Genomic DNA, 12578 nt, shown 5'->3' on the forward strand with positions numbered 1-12578 from the left:
TGTAAGTGTGTGCGTGAATGTGTGTCCGTGTGTGTGAATGTGTGTGTGTGAGTGTCTGTGTGTGAATGTGTGTGAGTGTGTGTCTGTGTGTGTCTCTGTGTGAGTGTGTGTCTGTGTGAGTGTGAGTGTGTGTCTGTGTGTGTGTGTGTGTGTGAGTGTTTGTGTGTGAGTGTCTGAGTATGCGTGTCTGTGTGTGAGTGTGTGTCTGCGTGTGTGTATATGTGTGTGTATGTTTGTGTGTCTATGTGTATGTGTGTGTCTGTGTGAGTGTGTGTGTGTGCCTGTGTGTGTGTCTCCATGTGTGTGTGAATGTGTGTGTGTGAGTGTCTGTGTGTGAGTGTCTGTGTGTGCGTGTCTGTGTGTGAGTGTGTGTCTGCGTGTGTGTCTGTGTGAGTGTGTGTCTGTGTGAATGTGAGTATGTGTGTGTCTGTGTGTGAGGCTGTGCCTATGCGTGTCTCTGTCTATGTGTGTATATGTCTGTGTCTTTGTGTGTGTCTGTCTGTGTGTGTGTCTCTGTGTGTATGTGTCTGTGACTTTGTGTGTGTGTCTGTCTGTGTGTCTCTGTCTGTGTGTGTATGTGTCTGTGTCTTTGTGTGTGTCTGTCTGTGTGTGTCTCTGTGTGTGTGTGTCTGTGTGTGTCTTCGTGTGTGTATGTGTCTGTGTCTTTGTGTGTCTGTGTGTGTGGGTCAGTCTGTGTGTGTATGTCTCTGTGTGTGTCTGTGTGAGTGTGTGAATGTGTGTCTGTGTGTGTGTCTGTATGTGTGTTCCTGTGAGTGTGTCTGTCTGTGTGTGTCTCTGTCTGTGTGTATGTGTCTGTGTCTTTGTGTTTGTCTGTGTCTCTGTCTGTGTGTTTGCGTGTCTGTCTGTGTGTATGTGTCTCTGTCTGTGTGTATATGTCTGTGCCTTTGTGTGTGTCTGTGTGTGTCTCTGTCTGTGTGTGTCTCTGTGTGTGTGTATGTGTGTGTGTGTCTGTGTGAGTGTGTGTCTAAGCGTGAGTGTGTCTGTGTGTGAGTGTGTGTGTCTGTGTGTGAATGTGTGTCTGTGTGTGCGCGCCTGTGAGTGTGTCTCTGTGTGTGTCTGTGTCTGTGTGCGAGTGTGTGTGTCTGTGTCTGTGTGTGAGTGTTTTTGTGTGTATCTGTGTTAGTGAATGTGTGTCTGTGTGTGTGTCCGTGTGTGTGTGTTTGTGTGTCTGTGTGAGTGTATATGTGTGTGTTTGTTTGTGTGTCCATGTGTATGTGTGTGTCTGTGTGAGTGTCTGTGTGTGTTTGTGAGTGTGTGTCTGTGTGTGTGTGTCCGTGTGTGTGTGAATGTGTGTGTGTGAGTGTCTGTGTGTGTGTGTGTGTGTCTGTGTGTTAGCGTATGTCTCTGTGTGTGTCTGTGTGTGTGTGCCTGTGAGTGTGTCTGTGTGTGAGTGTATGTGTAAGTGTCTGTGTGTGTGTCTGTGTGCGTGAATGTGTATCTGTGTGTGTGTGTCTGTGTGTGTGTGAATGTGTGTGTGTGAGTGTCTGTGTGTGCGTGTCTGTGTGTGAGTGTGTGTCTGCGTGTGTGTCTGTGTGAGTGTGTGTCTGTGTGAGTGTGAGTATGTGTGTGTCTGTGTGTGAGGCTGTGCCTATGTGTGTCTCTGTCTATGTCTGTGTCTTTGTGTGTGTCTGTCTGTGTGTGTGTCTCTGTGTGTGTGTCTGTGTGTGTGAATGTGTATCTGTCTGTGTGTCCGTGTGTGTGTGTTTGTGTGTCTGTGTGAGTGTATATGTGTGTGTTTGCTTGTGTGTCTATGTGTATGTGTGTGTCTGTGTGTGTTTGTGAGTGTGTGTCTGTGTGTGAGTGTGTGTGTCTGTGTGTGAATGTGTGTCTGTGTGTGCGCGCCTGTGAGTGTGTCTCTGTGTGTGTCTGTGTCTGTGTGTGAGTGTGTGTGTCTGTGTGTGAGTGTTTTTGTGTGTATCTGTGTTAGTGAATGTGTGTCTGTGTGTGTGTCCGTGTGTGTGTTTGTGTGTCTGTGTGAGTGTATATGTGTGTGTTTGTTTGTGTGTCTATGTGTATGTGTGTGTCTGTGTGAGTGTCTGTGTGTGTGTGTCCGTGTGTGTGTGAATGTGTGTGTGTGAGTGTCTGTGTGTGTGTGTGTGTCTGTGTGTTAGCGTATGTCTCTGTGTGTGTCTGTGTGTGTGTGCCTGTGAGTGTGTCTGTGTGTGAGTGTATGTGTGAGTGTCTGTGTGTGTGTCTGTGTGCGTGAATGTGTATCTGTGTGTGTGTGTCTGTGTGTGTGTGAATGTGTGTGTGTGAGTGTCTGTGTGTGCGTGTCTGTGTGTGAGTGTGTGTCTGCGTGTGTGTCTGTGTGAGTGTGTGTCTGTGTGAGTGTGAGTATGTGTGTGTCTGTGTGTGAGGCTGTGCCTATGTGTGTCTCTGTCTATGTGTGTATATGTCTGTGTCTTTGTGTGTGTCTGTCTGTGTGTGTGTCTGTGTGTGTGAATGTGTATCTGTGTATCTGTCTGTGTGTCCGTGTGTGTGTGTTTGTGTGTCTGTGTGAGTGTATATGTGTGTGTTTGCTTGTGTGTCTATGTGTATGTGTGTGTCTGTGTGAGTGTCTGTGTGAGTGTCTATGTGTGTGTGTGAGTGTGTGTCTGTATGTGTGTGTCCGTGTGTGTGTGAATGTGTGTGGGTGAGTGTCTGTGTGTGTGTATCTGTGTGTGTGTGTCTGTGAGTGTGTGTGTGTGTGTCTGTGTGTGAGTGTATGTGCGTGTGTCTGTGTCTGTGTGTGAGTGTCTGTGTGTGTGTCTGTGTGCGTGAATGTGTATCTGTGTGTGTGTGTCCATATGTGTTTGAATGTGTGTGTGTGAGTTTCTGTGTGTGTGTGTCTGTCTGTGTGTGAGTGTGTGTGTGTGTGTGTGTGTTTCTGTGTGTGTGTGTCTGCGTGTGTGTGTTTGTGTGTCTGTGTGAGTATATATGTGTGTGTATGTTTGTGTGTCTGTGTGAGTGTGTGTGCGTGTGTCTGTGTGTGTGAGTGTGTGCGTGAATGTGTGTCCGTGTGTGTGAATGTGTGTGTGTGAGTGTCTGTGTGTGTTTGTGTGTGTCTGTGTGTGAGTGAGTGTGAGTGTGTGTCTGTGTGTGTGTGTCTGTGTGAGTGTGTGTGTGAGTGTCTGTGTGTGTGTGTGTCTGTGTGAGTGTGAGTGTCTGTGTGTGAGTGAGTGTGAGTGTGTGTCTGTGTGAGTGTGTGTCTGTGTGTGTGTGTGTGTCCATGTGCGTGTGAATGTGTGTGTGTGTGTGTGCCTGTGTGAGTGTGTGTGTGAGTGTGGTGAGTGTGTCTGTGTGTGTGAGTGTGTGTGTGTCTCTGTGTGAGTGTGTGTGTGTCTGTGTGTGTGTGAGTGTGTGTGTGTCTGTGTGAGTGTGTGTGTGTCTGTGTGTGAGTGTGTGTCAGTCTGTATATGTCTAAGCATGAGTGTGTGTCTGTGTGTGTGTGAATGTGTGAGTGTGTGTGTGAGTGTGTGTGTGTCTGTGTATGAGTGTGTGTGTGAGTGTGTGAGTCTGTGTGTGTGCCTGATCTGTGTGTGTGAGAGTGTGTGTGTGCGTGTGTGTCTGTGTGTGTGTGCCTGTGTGAGTGAGTGTCTGTGTGAGTGTGAGTGTGTCTGTGTCTCTGTCTGTGTGTGAGTCTGTGTCTGTGTGAGTCTGTGCCTGTGTTTGTATATGTCTGTGTCTCTGTGTGTGTCTCTGTCTGTGTCTTTGTGTCTGTGTCTTTGTGTGTGTGTCTGTGTGTGTGTCTGTGTGTGTCTGTGTGTGTCTGTGTGTGTCTCTGTCTGTGTCTTTGTGTGTGTGTCTGTGTATGTGTCTGTCTGTGTGTGTATGTGTCTGTGTCTTTGTGTGTATGTCTGTGTGTGTGTCTCTGTATGTGTGTCTCTGTGTGTGTCTGTGTGTGAATGTGTGAGTGTGTGTCTAAGCGTGAGTGTGTGTCTGTGTGTGTGTGTTTGTGAGTGTGTGTGTGTGTGAATGTGTGTCTGTGTGTGTGTCTGTATGTGTGTTCCTGTGAGTGTGTCTGTGTGTGTGTCTGTGTGTGAGCATGTGAATGTGTGTGTGTGAGTGTGTGCGTGAGTGTGTGTGTGTCTGTGTGTGAGTGTGTGTGAGTGAGTATCTGTGTGAGTGTGTGTGTGTCTGTGTGTGAGTGTGTGTGGGTGAGTGTGTGCCTGTGTGTGGGAGAGAGTGTGTGTGTGTGTGTGTGTCTGTGTGTATGAGTGTGTGTGTGTCTCTGTGTGAGTGTGTGTATGTCTGTGTGTGAGTGTGTGTCAGTCTGTATGTGTCTAAGCATGAGTGTGTGTCTGTGTGTGTGTGAATGTGTGAGCGTGTGTGTGAGTGTGTGTGTGTATGTCTATGTGTGTGAGTGTGTGTGTGTCTGTGTATGAGTGTGTGTGTGTGAGTGTGTGTGTGTCTGTGTGTGTGCGTGTGTGTCTGTGTGTGTGTGAGTGTGTGTGTGTGTGTGTGTGTGCCTGTGTGAGTGAGTGTCTGTGTGAGTGTGAGTTTGTCTGTGTCTCTGTCTGAGTGTGAGTCTGTGTCTGTGTGAGTCTGTGTCTGTGTTTGTATATGTCTGTGTCTTTGTGTGTGTCTGTCTGTGTGTGTGTATGTGTGTGTGTCTTTGTGTGTCTCTGCATGTGTGTATGTGTCTGTGTATTTGTGTGTGTATTTGTGTGTGTGTGTCTGTGTGTGTGTCTGTGTGTGTCTCTGTCTGTGTGTGTATGTGTCAGTGTCTTTGTGTGTGTGTCTGTGTATGTCTCTGTGTGTGTCTCCGTGTGTGTCTCTGTCTGTGTGTGTATGTGCCTGTGTCTTTGTGTGTGTGTCTATGTGTGTGTCTGTGTGTGAATGTGTGAGTGTGTGTCTAAGCATGAGTGTGTGTCTGTGTGTGCCTGCGAGTGTGTCTGTGTGTGTGTCTCTGTGTGAGTGTGTGTCTGTGTGAGTGTGAGTGTGTGTCTGTGTGTGTGTGTCTGTGTGTGTTTGTATGTCTGTGTGAGTGTATATGTGTGTGTATGTTTGTGTGTCTATGTGTATGTGTGTGTCTGTGTGAGTGTGTGTGTGTGTCTGTGTGCGTGAATGTGTGTCTGTGTGTGTGTGTCCATGTGTGTGTGAATGTGTGTGTGTGAGTGTCTGTGTGTGCGTGTCTGTGTGTGAGTGTGTGTCTGCGTGTGTGTCTGTGTGAGTGTGTGTCTGTGTGAGTGTGAGTATGTGTGTGTCTGTGTGTGAGGCTGTGCCTATGTGTGTCTCTGTCTATGTGTGTATATGTCTGTGTCTTTTTGTGTCTGTCTGTGTGTATGTGTCTGTGTCTTTGGGTGTGTGTGTGTCTGTGTGTCTCTGTCTGTGTGTGTATGTGTCTGTGTCTTTGTGTGTGTCTGTCTGTGTGTGTCTCTGTGTGTGTGTGTCTGTGTGTGTCTTCGTGTGTGTATGTGTCTGTGTCTTTGTGTGTCTGTCTCTGTGTGTGTGTCAGTCTGTGTGTGTATGTGTCTGTGTGTGTCTGTGTGAGTGTGTGAATGTGTGTCTGTGTGTGTGTCTGTATGTGTGTTCCTGTGAGTGTGTCTGTGTGTGAGCCTGTGAATCTGTGTGTGTGTGTGTCTGTGTGTGTGAGTGTGTGTGTGTGTCTCTGTGTGAGTGTGTGTATGTCTGTGTGTGAGTGTGCGTCAGTCTGTATGTGTCTAAGCATGAGTGTGTGTCTGTGTGTATGTGAATGTGTGAGCGTGTGTGTGAGTGTGTGTGTGAGTGTTTGTGTGTGTGTGTGTGTGTGTGTGAATGTGTGAGTGTGTGTGTGTGTGTGTGTATGTGTGTGTCTGTGTGAGTGTCTGTGTGTGTGTGTGAGTGTGTGTCTGTGTGTGTGTGTGTCTGTGTGTGAGTGTGTGTGTGTGTGAGTGTTTGTGTCTGTGTGTGTGTGAATGTGTGAGTGTGTGTGTGTGTGTGTTTGTGTCTGTGTGTGTGTGAATGTGTGAGTGTGTGTGAGTGTTTGTGCCTGTGTGTGTGAACGTGTGAGTGTGTGTGTGTGTGAGTGTTTGTGTCTGTGTGTGTGTGAATGTGTGAGTGTGTGTGTGTGTGTGTGAGTGTGTGTGAGTGTGTGTGTGTGTGTGTGTGTGTGTGTGAGAGTGTGTGTGAGTGTGTGTCTGTATCTACAGGAGAGAAAGGGCCCTGGTTGTAGACTCTGCCCTTCCAGGGAAACAGCCCCAGGATCCCCTCCACGATACCATTCCCTAGTGGGTGAAGGGCTTGCCTTGTGGACACACATGCTCCCTCTACAAAACAGGATGGGTTCGTAAACAGAGTCACTGGGAAAGTTAACTTTGTTTTCTCTCTCTCTCTCTCTCTCTGTCGACTGTTCCTGCCTGTTAAAATCGATGGGAGGTGTAATTATTTAGTGCACACACACACACACAGACACATGCACACATACACTCACACATAGACACACGCACACATAAACTCACACACACTCACACACACACACACACACACTCACACACACACACTCACACACACACACACACACACTCACACTCACACACAGACACACACACACATACACTCAGACATAGACACACACACACACCGATACACACACACATATACACTCACAGACACAGACACACAGTTAAACACATACACACACACAGATACAGACAGACACACACATACATACACACAGACACACACATACACTCACACACAGACACACACATACATACACACATATACACTCACAGACATAGAGACACACACACACACATATACACTCACACATACAGACACACACACAAACACACTCACACAGACACACACATACACACAGACACATATACACTCACACATACACTCACACAGATACACAAACATACACACACACAGACACACACTCACACACACAGACACAGACTCACACACACAGACAGAGACAGAGACACACACACATGGACAGAGACACACACACACACACACACAGACACACACACATAGACAGAGACACACACACTCACTCACACTCACTCACACACACATGACTGGGAAGGGACCAGCCTGCACTGAGAGAGAGAGAGAGAGTGAGCCAGCCCAGGAAATCGCTCTCTCTCTCTCTCTCTCTCTCTCTCTCTGTGTCAAGTTACTGAGTGCCACGTGTTGTGAGTGTTCGAACCAGTCTCTCCTTATACAGGAAACCCCAGAGCCGGCTTTGGAAAGAGGGTAAGTGTTCGGTCCGGAGCTCCCAGAGGCTCAGCGTTCCCAGGCTGCAGTTCAGGGTAAGCTGATTCCTGGGTGAACAGCGAGATCAATCAGCTGGGGTGGGATTGGCAACTCCACTCACTTGGCCAGAAGTTTTATAACCCCAGCCAGGTGTGGGATCTCTCTGGGTGTCTGTCCCTTTGTGTGAGCCTCTCTCCCTCTTTCAGCGTCTCTCTTTCTCTCTCTCTCTCTCTCTCTCTTGCTGGGTCTCTCTCTGTCTCTCCTTCTCTGTGTCTCTGTCCCTCTCTCCATCTTGGTGAGACTCTTTCTCTCCTCCCTCTCCCTCTCTCGTCTGTATTTCTTTATTTCTCTCTGTTTCTCTCTCTGTCTCTTTCTTTCTGTGTCTCACTCTGTCTGCCGCTCTCTAATCTCTCTGCGCCTCTCTCTCTCCTCTGTGTGTCCCTCTTTCTTTGTATATGTGTGTCTCTCTCTTTGTTTGTGTGTGTCTCTCTCTGTGTGTCTCTGTGCGTGTATGTCTGTGTCTCTGTCTGTCTCTATGTGTGTATGTGTCTCTCTCTCTCTCTGTCTCTGTCTTTGTATGTGTCTGTGTGTGTGTCTCTATCTCTGTCTGTCTCTGTCTGAGTGTGTGTCTCTGTGTGTGTGTGGGTGTGCTTTCCACTCTCCCTTTGTCTCCCTTTGCCTTTCTCTCTGTCTCTTTCTTTGTGTCTCACTTTGTATCTCTCTTTTGGTGTTTGTCTCGCTGTGTGTCTGTCAGGATGAATAAATACAAGTGTGTGTGTGAGTGTGTGTGTGTGATTGTGTGTGTGTGAGTGTGTGTGTGTGTGTGTGTGTGTGTGTGTGAGTGTGTGTGTGTGATTGTGTGTGTGTGAGTGTGTGTGTGTGTGTGTATGTGAGTGTGTGTGTGTGTGTGAGTGTGTGAGTGAGTGTGTGTGTGTGTGAGTGTATGTGAGTGTGTGTGTGAGTGTGTGTGTGTGAGTGAATGTGTGTGTGTGAGTGTGTGTGCGTGAGTGTGTGTGTGTGTGAGTGTGTGTGTGTGATAGTGTGTGTGTGAGTGTGTGTGTGTGTGAGTGTGTGTGTGAGTGTGTGTGTGCGTGTGAGTACGTGAGTGTGTGTGTGAGTGTGTGAGTGTGAGTGTGTGAGTGTGTGTGTGAGTGTGAGTGTGAGTGTGTGAATTCGAGTGTGTGAGTGTGAGTGTGTGTGTGAGAGTGTGTGTGTGAGAGCGTGTGAGTGTGTGTGCGTGCGAGTGTGAGTGTGTGTGTGTGTGTGAGTGTGAGTTTGAGTGTGTGTTTGAGTGTGAATTTGAGTGTGTGTGTGTGTGTGTGAGTGTGAGTTTGAGTGTGAGTGTGTGTGTGTGTGCGTCAGACTGAAGTTTATTCCTGTTTGCAGACGTCCCTACCTTTTCCCTCGATAAGTTAGTGCGTTTGAAAGGGTCTGCAGATTTGAGTAAACGCTGTATTGTGTGGGTGAGAGAGAGAAAGAGGGAGTTGAGGGCTCTGTCCCAGCACATGTTCTCTCCCAGCTTCAGAATCCAAAGCCCGGTTGTTGGGTGGGAAGACATGCTGGTTCTGTGAGGTGAACACACCCTCCCTCACTGGTCGCTCCCAGCTCGATTTCATCAGTTACTCACTCCAGGCAGATGGGGGAGTCGGGAGGTTATCATTCCAGCGGCTGTCAAAGGCTCACTGTCATATTGCCTCACCCTCTGTCATTGTGTCACTAGGTGAGGGGTCCTCCAACTTCCACAGTCTCTGTCTCTTGGGACACTCACACATTCACTCTCTCTCCGTCCCTGGGTCTCTGACACTCTCTCTCTCTGTCCGTGTCTTTGACACTCTCTCTCCCTCTCTGTCCCTGCCTCTGACACACTCTCTCTCTCTCTCTCTCTGTCCGTGTCTCTGACACTCTCTCTCCCTCTCTGTCCCTGCCTCTGACACACTCTCTCTCTCTCTCTGTCCCTGTGTCTCTGACACTCTCTCTCTCTCCCTCTCTGTCCCTGCGTCTCTGACACTCTCTCTCCCTCTCTGTCCCTGCCTCTGACACACTCTCTCTCTCTCTGTCCCTGTGTCTCTGACACTCTCTCTCTCTCTCTGTCCCTGCCTCTGACACACTCTCTCTCTCTCTCTGTCCCTGTGTCTCTGACACTCTCTCTCTCTCTCTCTGTCCCTGTGTCTCTGACACTCTCTCTCTCTCTCTCTGTCCCTGTGTCTCTGACACTCATTCTCTCTCTCTCTCTCTGTCCCTGCATCTCTAACACTCATTCTCTCTCTCTCTCTCTGTCCCTGTGTCTCTGACACTCATTCTCTCTCTCTCTCTCTGTCCCTGCATCTCTAACACTCATTCTCTCTCTCTCTCTCTCTCTCTCTCTGTCCCTGTGTCTCTGACACTTATTCTCTCTCTCTCTCTCTCTGTCCCTGCATCTCTGACATTCTCTCTCTCTCTGTCCCTGTCTCTGACACACTCTCTCTTTCTCTCTCTATCCCTGTGTCTCTGACACTCATTCTCTCTCTCTCTGTCCCTGTGTTTCTGACACTCTCTCTCTCTGTCCCTGTGTCTGACACACTCTCTCTCTCTCTCTCTCTGTGTCCCTGTCACTGACACTCTCTCTCTCTCTGTCCCTGTGTCTCTGACACTCTCTCTCTCTGTCCCTGTGTCTGACACACTCTCTCTCTCTCTATCCCTTTGTCTCTGACACTCTCTCTTTCTCTCTATCCCTGTGTCTCTGACTCTCTCTCTCTCTCTCTCTCTCTCTGTCCCTGTCTCGGACACTCTCTCTCTGTCCCTGTGTCTGACACACTCTCTCTCTCTATCCCTTTGTCTCTGACACTCTCTCTTTCTCTCTATCCCTGTGTCTCTGACTCTCTCTCTCTCTCTCTCTCTCTCTGTCCCTGTGTCTCTGACACTCTCTCTCTCTGTCCCTGTGTCTGACACACTCTCTCTCTCTATATCCCTTTGTCTCTGACACTCTCTCTTTCTCTCTATCCCTGTGTCTCTGACTCTCTCTCTCTCTCTCTCTCTCTCTGTCCCTGTCTCGGACACTCTCTCTCTGTCCCTGTGTCTGACACACTCTCTCTCTCTATCCCTTTGTCTCTGACACTCTCTCTTTCTCTCTATCCCTGTGTCTCTGACTCTCTCTCTCTCTCTCTCTCTCTCTCTGTCCCTGTGTCTCTGACACTCTCTCTCTCTGTCCCTGTGTCTGACACACTCTCTCTCTCTATCCCTTTGTCTCTGACACTCTCTCTTTCTGTCTATCCCTGTGTCTCTGACTCTCTCTCTCTCTCTCTCTCTCTCTCTCTCTCTCTGTCCCTGTGTCTCTGACACTCTCTCTCTCTGTCCCTGTGTCTGACACACTCTCTCTCTCTCTATCCCTTTGTCTCTGACACTCTCTCTTTCTCTCTATCCCTGTGTCTCTGACTCTCTCTCTCTCTCTCTCTGTCCCTGTCTCGGACACTCTCTCTCTGTCCCTGTGTCTGACACACTCTCTCTCTCTATCCCTTTGTCTCTGACACTCTCTCTTTCTCTCTATCCCTGTGTCTCTGACTCTCTCTCTCTCTCTCTCTCTCTCTGTCCCTGTGTCTCTGACACTCTCTCTCTGTCCCTGTCTCTGACACACTCTCTCTCTATCCCTGTGTCTCTGACACACTATCTCTCTCTCTCTGTCCCTGTCTCTAACACACACACTTTCTCCCTCTCCCTGTCGCTGACACTCTCTCTCTCTCTCTCTATCCCTGTGTCTCTGACACACTATCTCTCTCTCTCTCTCTCTCTCTGTCCCTGTCTCGGACACTCTCTCTCTCTCTCTCTCTGTCCCTGTCTCTAACACACTCTCTCCCTCTCCCTGTCGCTGACACTCTCTCTCTCTCTGTCCCTGTGTCTCTGATACTCTCTCTCTCTCTCTATCTATCCCTGTGTCTCTGACTCTCTCTCTCTCTGTCCCTGTCTCTGACACACTCTATCTCTCTGTCCCTGTGTCTCTGACACACTCTCTCTCTCTCTCTCTATCCCTGTGTCTCTGACACTCTCTCTCTTTCTCTGTCCCTGTCTCTCTGACACACACTCGCTCTCTCTGTCTCTCTCTCTCCCTCCCCCCTCTCTCTTCACCCTCCTTCCCTCTCTCCCTCTCCCCCTCCCCCTCTGCCCTCTCTCTTCCCGTCTCCCTCTCTCCCCCATCTCTCTCCCCCCCACTCTCTGCCCTCTCTCACTTCTCTCTCCCTCTCTCTCCCTCCCTCTCCCCTTCTCTCCTCCCTCTCTCTCCCCTTCCTTCCCCCCGCCTTCCCCCCTCTCTCCCCCCTCCCACTCTCTCCCCCCTTTCTTTCCCCCCCTCTCCCCCTCTCTCTCCCTTTTCTCCCCTTCTCTCCCCCTCTCTCTCCCTCTCTCTCTCCCCTCTCCCTCTCTCCCTCTACCCCCTCTCTCCCCCCTCTCCACCCCTCTCCCCATCCCTCTCTCCCCTCGCTCTCCCCCCTCTCCCTCCCTCTCTCCTCCTTCTCTCCCCTCTCTCACCCTCTCCCTCTCTCTCCCCCTCTCCCTCTCTCTCCCTCTCCCTCCCCCCTCACTCTCTCTCCCCTCTCCCTTTCTCTCCCCCTCTCTCCCCTCTCTCTCCCTCTCTCCCACTCTCTCCCCCCTCTCTCCCCCCTCTCTCCCCCCTCTCTCTCTCCCTCTCCCTTTCTCTCCCTGTCTCTCTCTCTCCCCCTCTCTCCCCCCCTCTCCCTCTCTCTCTCCCCCCTCCCTCCCCTCTCTCTCTCCCTCTCCCTTTCTCTCCCTTTCTCTCTCTCTCTCCCCCTCTCTCTCTCCCCTCTCTCTCCCCCCTCCCTCCCCTCTCTCTCCCCCTCTCCCTCCCCTCTCTCTCCCCCCTCCCCCTCTACCCCGTCTCTCTCCCCCCCCCTCTCCCCCCCCCTCACTGTCCCTGTGTCTCTGACACACTCTCTCTCTCTATCCCTTTGTCTCTGACACACACACACTCTCTCTCTCTCCCTGTCTCTGAAACATACTCTCTCTCTCTCTGTCTCTGACACACTCTCTCTCTCTCTCTCTCTGTCCCTGTCTCTGACACTCTCTCTCTCTATCCCTGTGTCTCTGACACTCTCTCTCTCTCTTTCTCTGTCCCTGTCTCTCTCCCTCCCCCTCTCTCTTCACCCCCTTCCCTCTCTCCCTCTCCCCCTCCCCCTCTGCCCTCTCTCTTCCTGTCTCCCTCTCTCCCCCCTCTCTCTGCCCTCTCTCCCTTCTCTCCCCCTCTCTCTCCCTCCCTCTCCCCCCTCTCCTCCCTCTCTCTCCCCTTTCTTCCCCCCCGCCTCCCCCTCTCTCCCCCCTCTATCCCCCCTCCCTCTCTCTCCCCCCTTTCTTTCCACCCCTCTCCCCCTCTTCCCCTCTCTCCCTTTTCTCCCCTTCTCTCCCCC

General features: G+C 50.2%; 1 protein-coding gene across 3 annotated transcripts in view; it reads left to right on the forward strand.

The window, feature by feature from the left end:
• Positions 1-7077: 7077 nt before the first annotated feature.
• LOC140468568 (large neutral amino acids transporter small subunit 3-like) overlaps positions 7078-12578 on the forward strand; it is a 98568-nt gene continuing 93067 nt past the window's right edge. The window contains exon 1 of one of the 3 annotated variants that reach the window (XM_072564661.1): positions 7078-7188. The gene's annotated coding sequence lies outside the window, so the exon portion shown is untranslated. The other 2 variants (XM_072564662.1, XM_072564663.1) reach the window with 2 other exon arrangements.

This window comes from Chiloscyllium punctatum, chromosome 47, assembly GCF_047496795.1.
Source record: "Chiloscyllium punctatum isolate Juve2018m chromosome 47, sChiPun1.3, whole genome shotgun sequence".
Taxonomy (NCBI): domain Eukaryota; kingdom Metazoa; phylum Chordata; class Chondrichthyes; order Orectolobiformes; family Hemiscylliidae; genus Chiloscyllium; species Chiloscyllium punctatum.